The following is a 13696-nucleotide window of genomic DNA, read 5'->3' on the forward strand; positions in this document are numbered from 1 at the left end:
TAAGAATTGAAGACCTGCATATAAGAATTGAAGACATTTAGGTAGATTCATTGACTCTTAAGAATCTTTCAAAACCTTCAAGCCTTTCTAACTAGTAGAAGCAGTCCCTCCTACTCTTGGCAACATACTAGCTATACTCTGCTTAAAACTTTTGTGATAATCTTATTTTAGGCAGTTGCTTTATAAGGTATATTTATTCTTCCGTCTCCACACCCGACTCCCCTTCCTCTTTATATCCATTACTAGAGGAGATCTACAAATGCCCCTTGGTAACAAATATAAAGAACTGGAAGAAGATACACTAAAGGATTTACAAATTTTTGCTAATTTTGCATGATCAGAAGCCCAAGCTTATTTATGACGATGGATCTTAAAGGGTACTTGATCAAGGAAGACAAACATAACATTACATCAAGGACAATTTGTGTCTACCAATTTTGTGGAGCTTGCACTAGAGAGTCTGATTCTACGGTTAACTCAAGCAACTTAGAGGGTCTTTAATATTTTTCCTGGTTGGTTGACTGAAATCTGGTCTCAAAACTGGCCTACATTATGAGATTCATTGCCAGAATTTGCTTAGTCTACTGAAGAAGGAATTCCAACATCTAGGGAGATAGCCATCTTGATGTAAATTTATCATGAATGATATGTCCCATGAGAAGACTTAAAGGTCACTATTTTGAAAATGTTTGAAATGTTTTGAAAAGAAGTGTTCCAATATCCTTTTAAGGCTCTGTGATGTCTACTTTTTGCAGGCCTGGGATGTTGATGGCAATGTTTCCATTGAGCTGGGGGCATCTGGAAATGTTTTAATATGAACAAATACTTAACTTTAAATGTAAAGGATTTTAGGAGGTTTATCAGGTAACTGAAAGGAAAGAGGACAGGGAAAGATTCACTACAGGAAAAGTAAGATAGACAGAATCTGAACAATCAGGCATAATCTCTGTCCTTCACTGTTCTTAGGCTTTGCACTATTGCATGACCCATCTGTCAGTAAGCACCCATGCTAAAAAATGGTGTCTATTTTTCTGCTTCTCTGTGCATTTATTAATGAGCACACAGCTCCTAAATTTCATCTTTAAAATAACTACATTGCATGGACACTCCTGAAATCTTACTGGTGAAAAAAGAACTAAGATGACTTTGATATGAAACAAGATAACTTCTTAATAAGTTTGTCTCCTTTCTGATTTCAGGTTTTAGAGTCCATAACTTTTTTTTTTTAACTTCAAGTTTTTATTTAGATTCATGTTAGTTAACATATATGGTAAAATTGGTTTCAGGGGTAGAACTTAGTGATTCATCATTTACATATAATACCCAGTGCTCAACACAAGTGTCCTCCTTCACGCCCATCACCCATTTAGCCCATGCCCCACCCACCTCCTTCCATAAACCCTCCCTTTTGTTCTCTATAGTTAAGAGCCCTTTATGGTTTGCTTCATAACTTCTATGTGTCAGAAAAATCAAAATAGTTTTTCTTTTTTTTTCTTATTAATACAGTATTATTTGTCTTCCTCTTGTCAAACTGAGCCAACCACTTTCCCCAAGCTCCCTGGGGAGGTTTGGATAAAAGGAACATACAGGGAAAATGAAACATGAGAGAAAGGCATTGGAGGTGGAGACAGCTCCTTCACAGGGTGAAGAGGATGAGAAAGGTCACCATCAGGCAAAATAGCCCATGGCCTCCTAGAGGTCAAAGTTCAGAATGGCTTAGGAGAAGAGCTATTGCTTCAGAGAAGGGCTCCCAGCATAACCAATGACAAGGCTCCCAAACACAGTCCCAATTCCAGCCCCAGAGCCGGCCACCCCTACCATGGCAGCCCCAGCCCCAATGAACTTAGTTGTTATGTCACTGTCCTTTGAAATAACACTGGTTCAGAAGCTGCGTCTAAGAGTAAGTGAGGTCAGGAGACATGGGGCTGCCAAGCTGCTGCGGCTCTCATCTGTTAGTGTCTTTAGTGGTTTTAGCACTACCTCAGACAGTGATCAGCTCAACTGCTGAGAGGTGCTCCTGACATGGAAGGGGTGGAGGAGAACTTTGCACAGGCATATATTTTTAGGGGATCGGGAGCTGTGGCAGGAGAGCTGCTCCTAGTGCAAAGAAGACAGCCAAAGCAGTTTTTCTGATACACATTAATCTGACAATAAGGAGCAACTCCTGGCTATCACAGGGCAGGCACCTTAAATAGTACCTTTAAAGCCTTGGAAGCTTTCGATATTAACAGGTCATTAGGCTTTCAGGGAACTCTTGTTACATATGACAGGTTTAGAAATATTCAATTTTTTGAAATTACCTAAAGATGTAGAAACCTTTCTGACTTTGTAACTGTATGGTCATGCATTCTGATTTTTTCCACAGTATGAAATGCTCCCTGGGGTGTCTGTTCTAAACTATCAATGATGATGACAAGAATTGACTGACAGTTAATTTTACTGACCATTTTTAAAGTCTCCATGAATGGAGAGAACTTTACATAGACTATTTAGAAATTATTGAGCAAAAGCCTTCTCAATTAAATAATTTTAAATTGTACATTATTACTCTCAGGTTTTAAAACCTAGAAACAAAATGCTGCATTTGATTCATTAATATACAAATGGCAATGGTGGTGGTAGGGTAGTGTGGAGCAGCCGGACTTCTCTTTTATACTTCTAAAAATAATAGAAGAATTGGGTAAATTCTAACAAAAGATTTTAAATTTAGCAAGCGATATTACTTCTGCTTTGCACTTGATCTTAGCCAAAAGGCCAAAAAACGAAATTATTACTTCTGCTTTGCATTCATCATCTTCTGCAAACGTGAATAAAAACACCTATGTATAATAGAAAAGTTATCTTCAGTTCAATTGTCAAATGCCTGTCAAATACAAAGGAACAGAGCAACTTTTTCTAAGATCTAGCTGAGGTTGTCCAAATGCAATTCCATTGAAGACTGCTTTAGTCATCATTTTCTGAAGCCAGGTTCAAAAGAGCGAAGTCAGTTTTTAAAATAAAATTTTAATTATTGCATATGCCCTTTCAAGTCAATGAAAAACAACCAACCACCTTTCCACTCACCAAGTAATTATGTTCAATGTCTACAGAGGACACTAAGCTCCAATAGTTCTAGCTGATATGCAGGCAAGCTGTGCTCGTGTTGAATAATGTTCTTATTTTGGATGTGTCAAGACCAAAATAGCAGTCTTAATTTAAACATATAGCAAGGCATCGGTTTGTTTTCATTTTAAAGTAGAGTTACCAAATTGAAGACCTTTTCTATAATAAAAGTGTTAAAACAAATTGACAGTCAATATTCTTAAACTTTAATTTGATTAATCCTGCTCTTAGCAATTGAACTGCTGCATTATATATGATCCTTGGTTATTCAATGGAACAATGAGTAGAATGTTTCCATAACTAAATTTTTAGATTTATGTAGAACTTCACTATTTAGAGAGTAAATGTTCAACATGCACTATATTATTGTATTTGTCATGACTAAAAGAAGGATGATAAGAACATTCCCAGGTTTATGTAACTATAACTTTAAAAGGTATAAATAAATAACCCAATTGTATCACAAATAATCAGAAAATCTTGAATTTTAAAAATAATTAACTTATGTTGTTAATCATACTGTAGATTGGTAAGTAATTTTATTTAACAATAACAAGAAAAATAATCTTGAAAAGTAAATAAGGAATCTGCTTCTTAAGTGATCAAAATAATTTTAATTCTTAAATATAACCAGTTCATTAATCTAGTCATACTGTAGTTAATCAGTATTGATTTATAATGATAGGGAGGAAATAAAAATATAAATAATATTAAGATGCTAAAGTGACATGTTTATCATAACTATATTCATAAAAAACAATAATACGATGCCTATGAACTAATTAGGTACTCTTGGGATATTATATTATTAATGATTTATGCCATTTTCTATATTTGATATTATGTTACCCAACTTAATAAACTACTGTCTATTCAGAAAAACTAAGTATTGCTGCACAAAAGCCTAAGGCAGTTGTATCGATGTGAATATTTTCAACTTCAGAGCAATGATTTTGATAGATTAGAGGAGTACATTCATATAATAGAGTGTCAGATCCAAATAAAATCTAATCACTTAAGGTAAAATTATACCTTATCTATGGAAGGAAGACTAGAATCTTAAAGCACTATTCTTATAAAAGTTAATTTACTTTCAGGGTGATTTTTGTATTTATATTTTTCAGTATATTACCGAACTAATGGAAAACAAAACTGATGTGTGGGCGATTAGTTACAGTTATACTACGTTTGCCTTCAAATTATGGATCTTTAAAAAAATAGACTGGTGTGCAATAAATTGATTTTCATGTGTTTTTGGCATCTTTTATTTAATAATTTGTGTCTTTCATTGATATGACTTTGTTACTTAAATTCTTTAGTTTTAAATCAATAGGCATGTTAAAGAAGAAGAAGAAAACAAACAAGTGATTGAATTAAGCATCAGCATTGTCTCTTTCTATTATCCCTTGCTTTTGTCATGCCACCTGAGCTCCTAGTTCAGCAAAATAATACAATGATATATTCTGGACCTATTAAAATATAGACATAAGTAAAGTAGATTAGATTAAAGATATTTCCAGATTGGCTATTAAGATATTCAAAGGAAACAAAATCATTTTACAATAAATCTAGATAGATAGATGATAGGTAGATAGATAGATAAATAGATAGATAGATAGATAGATAGATAGATAGATAGATGATAGATAGATGATAGATAGATAGATAGATAGATATGGATAGAGATAGATATATCCGAACTGACCATTCATAGCAGTTCAAGTATTTGTAGTATATTCTGCTATATACGTATTTATTTTTGATAAAGGGAATATTTTACGTTGAGAGGAGAGAGAAAACTAGAGCAAAATAAAAGCAAAGATTTAAAAGTGTTAATCCACAGGTTGCCTATTCTTGAAAGGTGAACAAGGTGAATGTGAGGGCCACGACAAGGTATTCTGCCTAGCTTTATCATGGGTAGACTTAAGCCACATTAACACTGTGTATGGCACATAGAAATGAAAGTTGACTCGTATGCACAAAGTATTTTTTCCATTAGTTAAGCCAAGTAATTCTTTGCTTCTTTGTCTTTGCTCCCAGGAGGTTGGTCACCTTGGTAAGAGTGAATACTTAGCCCAGTCTTTGGCCAATTATTAGATGACTGCATAGTTAGCAAGGCATCTCCATAAACCTTAAGCATGTCTAGCCCTTTGCTTTCAAGCCTATAAGTATGGCCCACTCTGCTTATATATACTCCTAAATATCATAAGGAAGCACAGGAAAATCTCATACAGTGCTTTTGCAGGGTCAGGTGATGATAGTTCCAGATGAACACCTTTGAGCACTTTCATTCCACTTTATATTGTGTGTTCAATTCATAAATGCTTGGCCTTGTATGCTTTCCATGTTGTCAGTATTCTGGGAGACAAACTGATATTTTGCTTAGAAATAATCAAATTGAATGCTATCTGTTACAATGAAGGGAGACTTCCAGACTAACTTTTATTGAGTGTGAGTTGGAATTTTCTTCATAGTAGCAAAATTGAGAAGCATTTCTAGTAGGCCCAAGGGGTGTAGTGCTTTTCTTTCTAAAATTATTTTTCTCAATTTTTATGAATTCTGCCCTCAAAAATTATTGCAATTGACATGTATAAGAATTTGTTTTCAAATTAAATTGGCAGTAAATGATTGCCAAAGTAGAAGAAAGGCCATCTAATAGACATTCCCAGAAATCAAAGAACTAATATTTTAACTATCAAATAATGTGTAGGTCATCTAGGGTGAAGCTCTATGGAAAATTGTTAATAGCACTTTATCAACCTTAAAAAAAAAGGTCTTTGCTTATCTCATTGATATTCATGCTTATATTTGGTACTCTGTTGTGGGACCAATTCTATAATGGATTACCACCTTATTAGCACAAATAATTTTTTAAATAAGCAAATAATGTAATAAAATGGAAACTACCAATCCTAATCAAATAAATACTATCTTTGAGTCAAGTTTTGTTCAAACTTGGTAAAGCATTTTAAATCAATCTTTCATAACACCCTTTTCCGCTGTACATAGGGAATCCTACAGGTAACTTTACTTGATTAAAAGAAGTGTCCTTAACCAATTTCTTTAGTAAACGTATTTGAACTACTTTCAAAATAAAACAAGAACAGAGTTCTTCAAGTTAGATTCTGCTTCTCTGAGACTTATTCTGTAGGATCTTGGATTAGTGGTTTTTGCAGGTGTGATTTATGGAGTTTGTTATGATTCAGTGCTCCCAGGACCCATCCTATATAAACAACACAAAATTAAATAAACACAATTTAAAAGAAATAAAAACATGTTTGATGAAATCATTGGGCATCTTTCATAATCCAACCCTGTTTAATGTGACCCAAAGCACTATACTTCATTCAGATATACTTACAAATTGTATAATTGTGTGACTTAACATCTTCTTTGTAAGACCTTTATCCATTTTCTTCCAACAATTACTTCTTTGTTGCCATATCCTTCATATTTATAATGTGTTAATGATTTTTCTTTTTAAATTGAATATATGAGAAGGAAGATAATTTTTTTAAGACTGAGGAAAAATTACATGTTAGATGTTAAGGAGATGGGAGAAAAAAATGGGGAAAATGTTTTTTGTTCACAGGCAGGTTAATTACATGACTGATCTTTCATGGAAGAAATCAGAACAAGTGTAAAGTGGAAAATGCAAATGATTTAATCGAAACAGATTTGCAAACTTTTAGTAGTTAAATTGAGAATTATATTCTAAGTATGATAAGGGGATTTAAAAAAAAGAGAGAGACAACAAATTCAAAATGGAGTCACTTGTGCTAAGCCCACATCACCAAACTGAGACTTATTACTTAACCAAATTTCAGGGTCAGCCTCTATCAGAAATGTAAAATAACTAGTCAGTCTAGAATTTCCTGATCAGCACTAGTGAGGTAATGTTCCTGATAAGACACTTGCAATCTTCCAAAGAAAGGTAACTCTGCTTGAGACAATTTACTCTCTTAGTAACTTCTTTGTCTCACCTCCTTCTGCCTATAAAAGTCTTTCATTTTGTACAGCTTTTTGGAGCTCCTTTCTATCTGCTAGATGGGATGCTGCTTGACTCATGAATCACTGAATAAAGCCAATAAAATCTTTAAAATTTACTCAATTGAATTTTGTTTTTTAACAAGGATTCCCCCCTTACTCCCCCCAGGACAGCATTGTACTTCAACAAGGAATAAGGAACAAGTAAGTATTTCAGGACGTCCAGGAAAACTGAAGGGAATTAAAAGAAGTAATGCGGCAGCTACTGAAGTTTTGAGGTGTTCCAAATGTGGAACCAAGGTGCCCAAAGACAAAACATATCAAAGAGAAACATTCCTGGTGGCCCAGGGCCGCAAATCCCAGACGTACATTCATGTGGGAGAAGGCAGGCCCCGCATTAGTAACAAGCTTAAAAACAGATTGAAATTGATCTCCTTTAGGTTATCTGACTTCTTTTATATTCTTTTCTCTCCCTTGTGTTTAGTTTCACTGGGTTTTAATCAGATTACTTTAAATTTTCTGAACCCAGGTTAGGATTTAGCATGAAAACAACAGAAGAAGAGAGAAGGCAAGTTTTCTGAGTAGGGTATTTCAAATAACTCACCACAATTAAGATGATGAGGACTCCTGAAGGGCAGAGAGAAGTGGAGGAAACTCATGCATTTGATACAAGAAAAGCTGAGTAGCCAGAAGAGTTAGTCAGAGGGAAGGCGCTGGGGATAAAAGCTTGGCAACAACTCCCTTAGGAATTGCACTCTGAAAATCCAAGGTTTAATACAAGCTTCTTTCATTAGTCTAAGTGTTTCTGCACAAATAACTTGTCACTACAATTCAGTTTAATCTTAAAAATTGGAGGGGCAAAGACCTGTTGGGTCATAGTGCTTGTCACTCCAGTGCAAATAGAAATAATGGCTTTCAGGTATAGGATTTCATAAATTAAACAGTAATAGAAAATATAGAACTATTTTTTTCTACAAAATGATTTAAGTACAATGTGTTCTTTAGATTTTTTCTTTTTTAATTGAGATCTTTGGGCATAGGGCTCTTCAATAAAGGCTGAGGCTGAGGGTTTTAGGACAAGATAGTAGGAATAGTAAATAGCATCATGGTGTAAGGACCCATGGATAAGAGACTGACCTATTTACTCTATACTTTGATAATGATGCTTAATCTTTCCCTGTCAGAGTTGCAATTAAAAAGAGCAGTAGGATGCTATTTCAGATCATTGCTATGGAGAGCATTAAGCTATAAACTACATTTTAAACTACTCTTTAAGTGTATTCTGTTCAGAGAAATCCAGATGGTGTAATTTATTTCTGTTCATATACAGTGGAAAACAATTGGTGTAACTGATAAGAAAATATGACTGATTGATAGGCATATTCAGATATGCTCATCCAAAAATGCTCTGATCTTATGGTAGCTCTTGTTTATTGTTTTACATTCAAAGGGAAAAAAAGCAAAAGTGTTAAATCACAAACAACAAACCACTCAGCTCCCAAACTGCACAAATATTGTAGAAGAATAAAGGTATGAATTATCTGAAAATTGTTTCTATGCTTTGGACTGTAAAGCAATGTGGCATTCATAAATAATTTTACCTTCAGCATTGTTCTGTCTTTGAAAATTTAAGTTGTAGAATCTCTTTTCATCTCTAATTTCAGATCCCATTTATTTCACTTACCTCTTCATTTAGCTGACAGTGATAATATGCCTGTAAAATATCATTGTTTTGATCATGTATATTTGACAGACACGTTTTTGTTTCCTTTCCCTGTTTCCCTAGGCTAGCGCTCTGTCTAGATGATGTACCCCTGCTGGTGATGTCAGTCATCAGACACTATAGCAAATGATGGGAGATCAAAGGAAGCAGGAGATGGTTTAAGTGATCAATCAATTTAATATGTAGGTTGTTGAGGCATGGAAACATTCCAACCAACTGTAGCATTCCTGGCCAGATTTAGATATATGTATTGAATGTGTATAAGCTTAACTGAGAAATATGATTTGATGATTTATATACCATTTTTTTTCTTTTTATGGCATTTAATTCAACTATTATCCTACTGAGATTTCTGCATCTTTTCCTTTGGGAGATGTGGTAATGGCCCCATTATTTACTTTTTATGGTCTATTGAAGAGAATAAGACGGCCCTGAGTTTTTATTTATTAATCAACAAAATGTATGATAATACTTTTTTTAAAAATTAAAGTGCATGCAAATCTCAAAAGTGTCAACACTCAATTTTCTCAGCAACTGAATAATATGAATCTAAGAAGCAAGACTACAGAGAAGGCTGTACAAGAAAACTATTCACAAGACTTTATATTGAATACTCATAAGATGGGTGTAAGCAACAGGGAATTTTAACTTTAGAAAATAATAGCAGTTGCTAAGATTGTTGAGGTAAAGCATTATAATTACAAATGAAATAAGCGTTTTTGAGCAAAGTCTTAAGAATAGTTGTGAGTTTAAGTGATTAGGGTCTGCAAACAGCATGTCTAGCTGCATATCAAAGCACAAGTGTAAACTGTGTTGAACCTGGAATGGGCTGTTAATAATTTATCACTCTTTCATCTTCACAGAGATAATGGTCTTCATCTGAAGTATTCTAGTTGGATTTAAATAGCCGCAATATACAAAATAGGCATGCTTACATTTAAAATTATTTTGTACTAATTGATTAAGTGCCTTTTTTGTTTTTGTTGGGATAAAGTCCCCCTCTTAACTTATTAAGATCTCCATCTAAAAAGATTTTTACATTTATTTATACTATTTTCATAAGGTTCTTCATGGAGCATCTTGGAGTCTCATCCAGATCCTAGCTCCCTTTACCTACCTTCTCCTCTTAAGAATTCTTATGTACCAGAGCTTTTGCAAATGAAGCTTGAATGGGGAAGAAAATGTCTCTGTTCTTTTTGTCTGAAACTCTATACTTTTCTAGATGTGGCTGTGGGATCTTCTGCCTGATTGTTAGCTTGGACTGCTGTTTTGGTAGGATTTTTCCCCTCTGTACTATGTCAACAATTATCCTGGAGTGAGGATTGACAGATTTACGAAATTTGTTCACATGTACTTTGAGACATAATGCTTTTTTAAAAAATGAGTATACTAAAAATATTTATGTGAAATTCAAACTTAAATGGGCATCTTGTATTTGATCTGAAAGGACAAATACAAATTAAAAATAAGGGGTGTAATATTATCTGTTGAAAATAAGGGATAAAAAAAGAAAAGAAAGATTTCCCTCTCCTCCTTTATCTTTGAGCAATTTCCTTAAATAACATGTAATTGTAAGCACTTTCCCATCTCTTTGAAATGTATGTACTGTCTTTTGAAGACTAGAGAGGCCTTTTTTTTAGCTGGCCTTTTGTCACTTTTTATGTACCAGCAATGTCTTTCTCAAGAATCTGGGAGTCATCTCATTGAAATGCAAACATCAAAGGAGATCTCAGTTTCTGTGGGAAGTCAGAAGCTTAATTTCAGTGGGCATCTTGTCCCACATTGCAAAATTACTTCTTATCATGAAGATATGAAAAGGTTGTTTCTCTTCTGGAGCAAGGCACCAAGTTATCACAAATGGTCCCCTCAATTGCCAGATGAGTCTAGGATGAAGTATGGTGTTGTCAAGTCCTCTTATTGAGGACTACTTAAAAGAGATACTAGGTCAACAACTAACCTGAAACCAAGATCGATAGATTTACCAAATTTATTCCCAATACAGCATGGGACATACTCATACTAAAATTTTATTATTCTCAGAAATTTGTCTTTCTTGTTCAGTATTATTTGTTGAGATTAATCTTTGTTCACGTAGGCAATTGTAATTTATTATTTTTCACTGTTATATAGGTTGCATTGAATGAATAAGCTTCAAGATTTTTATACCCTTTATTGGTAATAGAGATTTGAGATGTTGGTCTAACTTACCAATTTAATTATATTTTGAGCATTTTAATATTAAAGAAAACCCACGAAAAGGCATGTGATGTTTATAAATAAGGTTATTAAACATTATAAAACATTAGTTCTTATAATACTGATTTATAGATTCAATTCAATTTCAATTAAATTCCAAAAGAAAAAAAAAACTATTCATGGTGTAAGGGATCAAAATAATTAGGAGAACCCTGAAAAATGAAGCAAAACAAACAAAAAAGAAGCAGCAGCAGAAGCAAGGAACTTGCCCTATCAGGTAATGTAATTCATCATAAAGATTTTGTAAAATGTTACAGGATTAACGTGAACAATGTGACATTAAATTATTAATGTGAAAATAGAAATAAAACAATTGAATCGACTAGGGAATCCAGAACGGATCCATACTCATATGGAAATATGCTGCACAACCAATTTACTCTGCAGAATACTAGGGAAAGGATGACTATTCACTAATTGATATTGTGAAAAACTATTGTTGGGAAGTAATGCTTCATGAATATTTTCATATTTTAGGACCGTCTAATATTGAATGACAAGCATTCCTTGGAATTTAGAGATAATGAACTTCTCAGGAGAGATTTAAAGATTCATCTCCCCTTCATCCATTGGCATAATTTCCATAATAGACCTAGAAATCTTTTTTCCCTATCCAAGGATGATTTGTCTATTTTATAGAGCAAAATTTTCTGTTTTACCCTCCAGAGGGACAGAGATACAGATCTGACAGCTGCTCTATGTAAGATATGAACCTCATAATTTAAGGGTTCCTCTTCCGCAGTACAAACCTCACTCACGTATAGGTATGTCTGAACTTCATCACATCATTCTGTGTAAGAACACATGCTGCCAAGATGGTTTGTGAGTAAATGGTGTGATGTGTGTGTGTGTGTGCGTGCATGTGTGCATGCATGGTTACGTGTTTACCTGTAGCAGGTAAAATTGGTAATTTGCACATAGTTTCGGACTTAATAATTATTGGTTAATTGAAAAAAAAGAATTCTAGCTGTTTTGTATACAAAAATCATTTCAAGATAGATTATGACTTCAATGTGAAGGCAAATCTCTAGTGCTCTAGAATGTATGGATTTTATTGTGTCATGCCATGAAGGAATTTCCTTAAGTTTTGTTGTCATGGAAGTCTGACAAAATACTTGGAAGTAATATTGTCATTGAACCATGGTGCATGGTGGTATGTTTCGGAATGCCATGTAGCTTCAATCTTTTAGAGCTTATAATGTGTATATGAGAGCACTGGTATATTAAACAAGAATAAGAGTTTGGACATATATGACATACCTGGAGTCTGTAACTAAAGACAAATAGAAGAATTGTGAAAACTGATGCGACAATGGTAGTAGAGTATAGGATAGATCAGAGTACACAGAGAATGGTATAAGATATATAAAGCAGTTGTCTCTTAAATTAATATAGGTAAAATACAATGAGAGCCTCAAAGTGTTTGCAGTATTAATAAAAAAGAGAAATAGAGACACAATTCTAAATGAAGTAATAAGTGCAAAGGATCAACATCTTAACAATTATTCCAACCCGTGAGACCTCATTTGCAAATAAATTTTTTACTCTTGCATTCACTTTCAGATAACCGAATGGAATAACTACTGTGTAACTCAGATTATATCTAAAATAATGATATAAATTCTGAAACTATCAAAATGAAGACTGTGAATATAAATGGTATTCTTTGAGAAGCATAATCTATAGCAGAGATGAGAGAACTGAGAATTGAGACTCTTCATCATTAGAAGGCCAGGAGTTTAAAGTTCATGAAATAAAGCACTTAATTAAGGTGTATTATTATTCAATTAAGGGAAGAATAAGAAAAATGCTTACACTATAAAAAATGGAGGGTAAAAAGTCTGAAGATTGATATGAGAGCAATTTTGATCTATTTACTCATTATTATTAAGTCAACAAAAGCTAAGTGACAGCACTATTTTAACACTGAGAATATAGCTGTGAAAAAAAGGGACAGACATTTCTGCTTTCTTAGGACTTGAAAACAGTATGTGTAGATAGGTGATAACTTATAAAACAGGAGAGTTACATATAGTGAGGTGAAAATAGACCTAAAGGTCTGTAATAGCCATATCAATTTACAGAACATAAGCCTGTTGTATAAACTTGTGGATGAAACTAACAAATAATTTACAAATTATTTAAAATAGTTCACAAGGAACAGAGGAGGGAGTGGGGAGAATGAGAACAGGATATTAATACTTTATATTTTAAATACATCTGTACTCTCAGAATTTTTTTTTTACTACTTGCAAATATTTTAAGATTTTAAGAAAAATAGAACAATGTATGATTCAGCAAAAGATGGCAAAAGAAGATTGAGAAAAACTCACATGAATGTAGTACCATAGAAACAAAGATGGAGGAATTCTTTCTGGAGTAGGAAGTGATTTTCTGCTTAATTCCTCAAGAATAGTAGCCTTCTTAAGAAAACTTTTGTTTCCTGTGTTTATGGCTCCATGGCATTCATGTGGTAATAATGCCAAAATGCTGTTAGATGATTTTATTTTATTTTTAAAGATTTTATTTATTTATTTGACAGAGATAGAGACAGCCTGGGAGAGGGGGAACACAAGCAGGGGGAGTGGGAGAGGAAGAAGCAGGCTCATAGCAGAGGAGCCTGATGTG

General features: G+C 33.7%; 1 pseudogene; it reads right to left on the bottom strand.

Moving 5' to 3' along the window:
- Positions 1-1636: 1636 nt before the first annotated feature.
- LOC100482475 overlaps positions 1637-13696 on the bottom strand; it is a 64420-nt pseudogene continuing 52360 nt past the window's right edge.

Source organism: Ailuropoda melanoleuca, chromosome 7 (genome assembly GCF_002007445.2).
Source record: "Ailuropoda melanoleuca isolate Jingjing chromosome 7, ASM200744v2, whole genome shotgun sequence".
Taxonomy (NCBI): domain Eukaryota; kingdom Metazoa; phylum Chordata; class Mammalia; order Carnivora; family Ursidae; genus Ailuropoda; species Ailuropoda melanoleuca.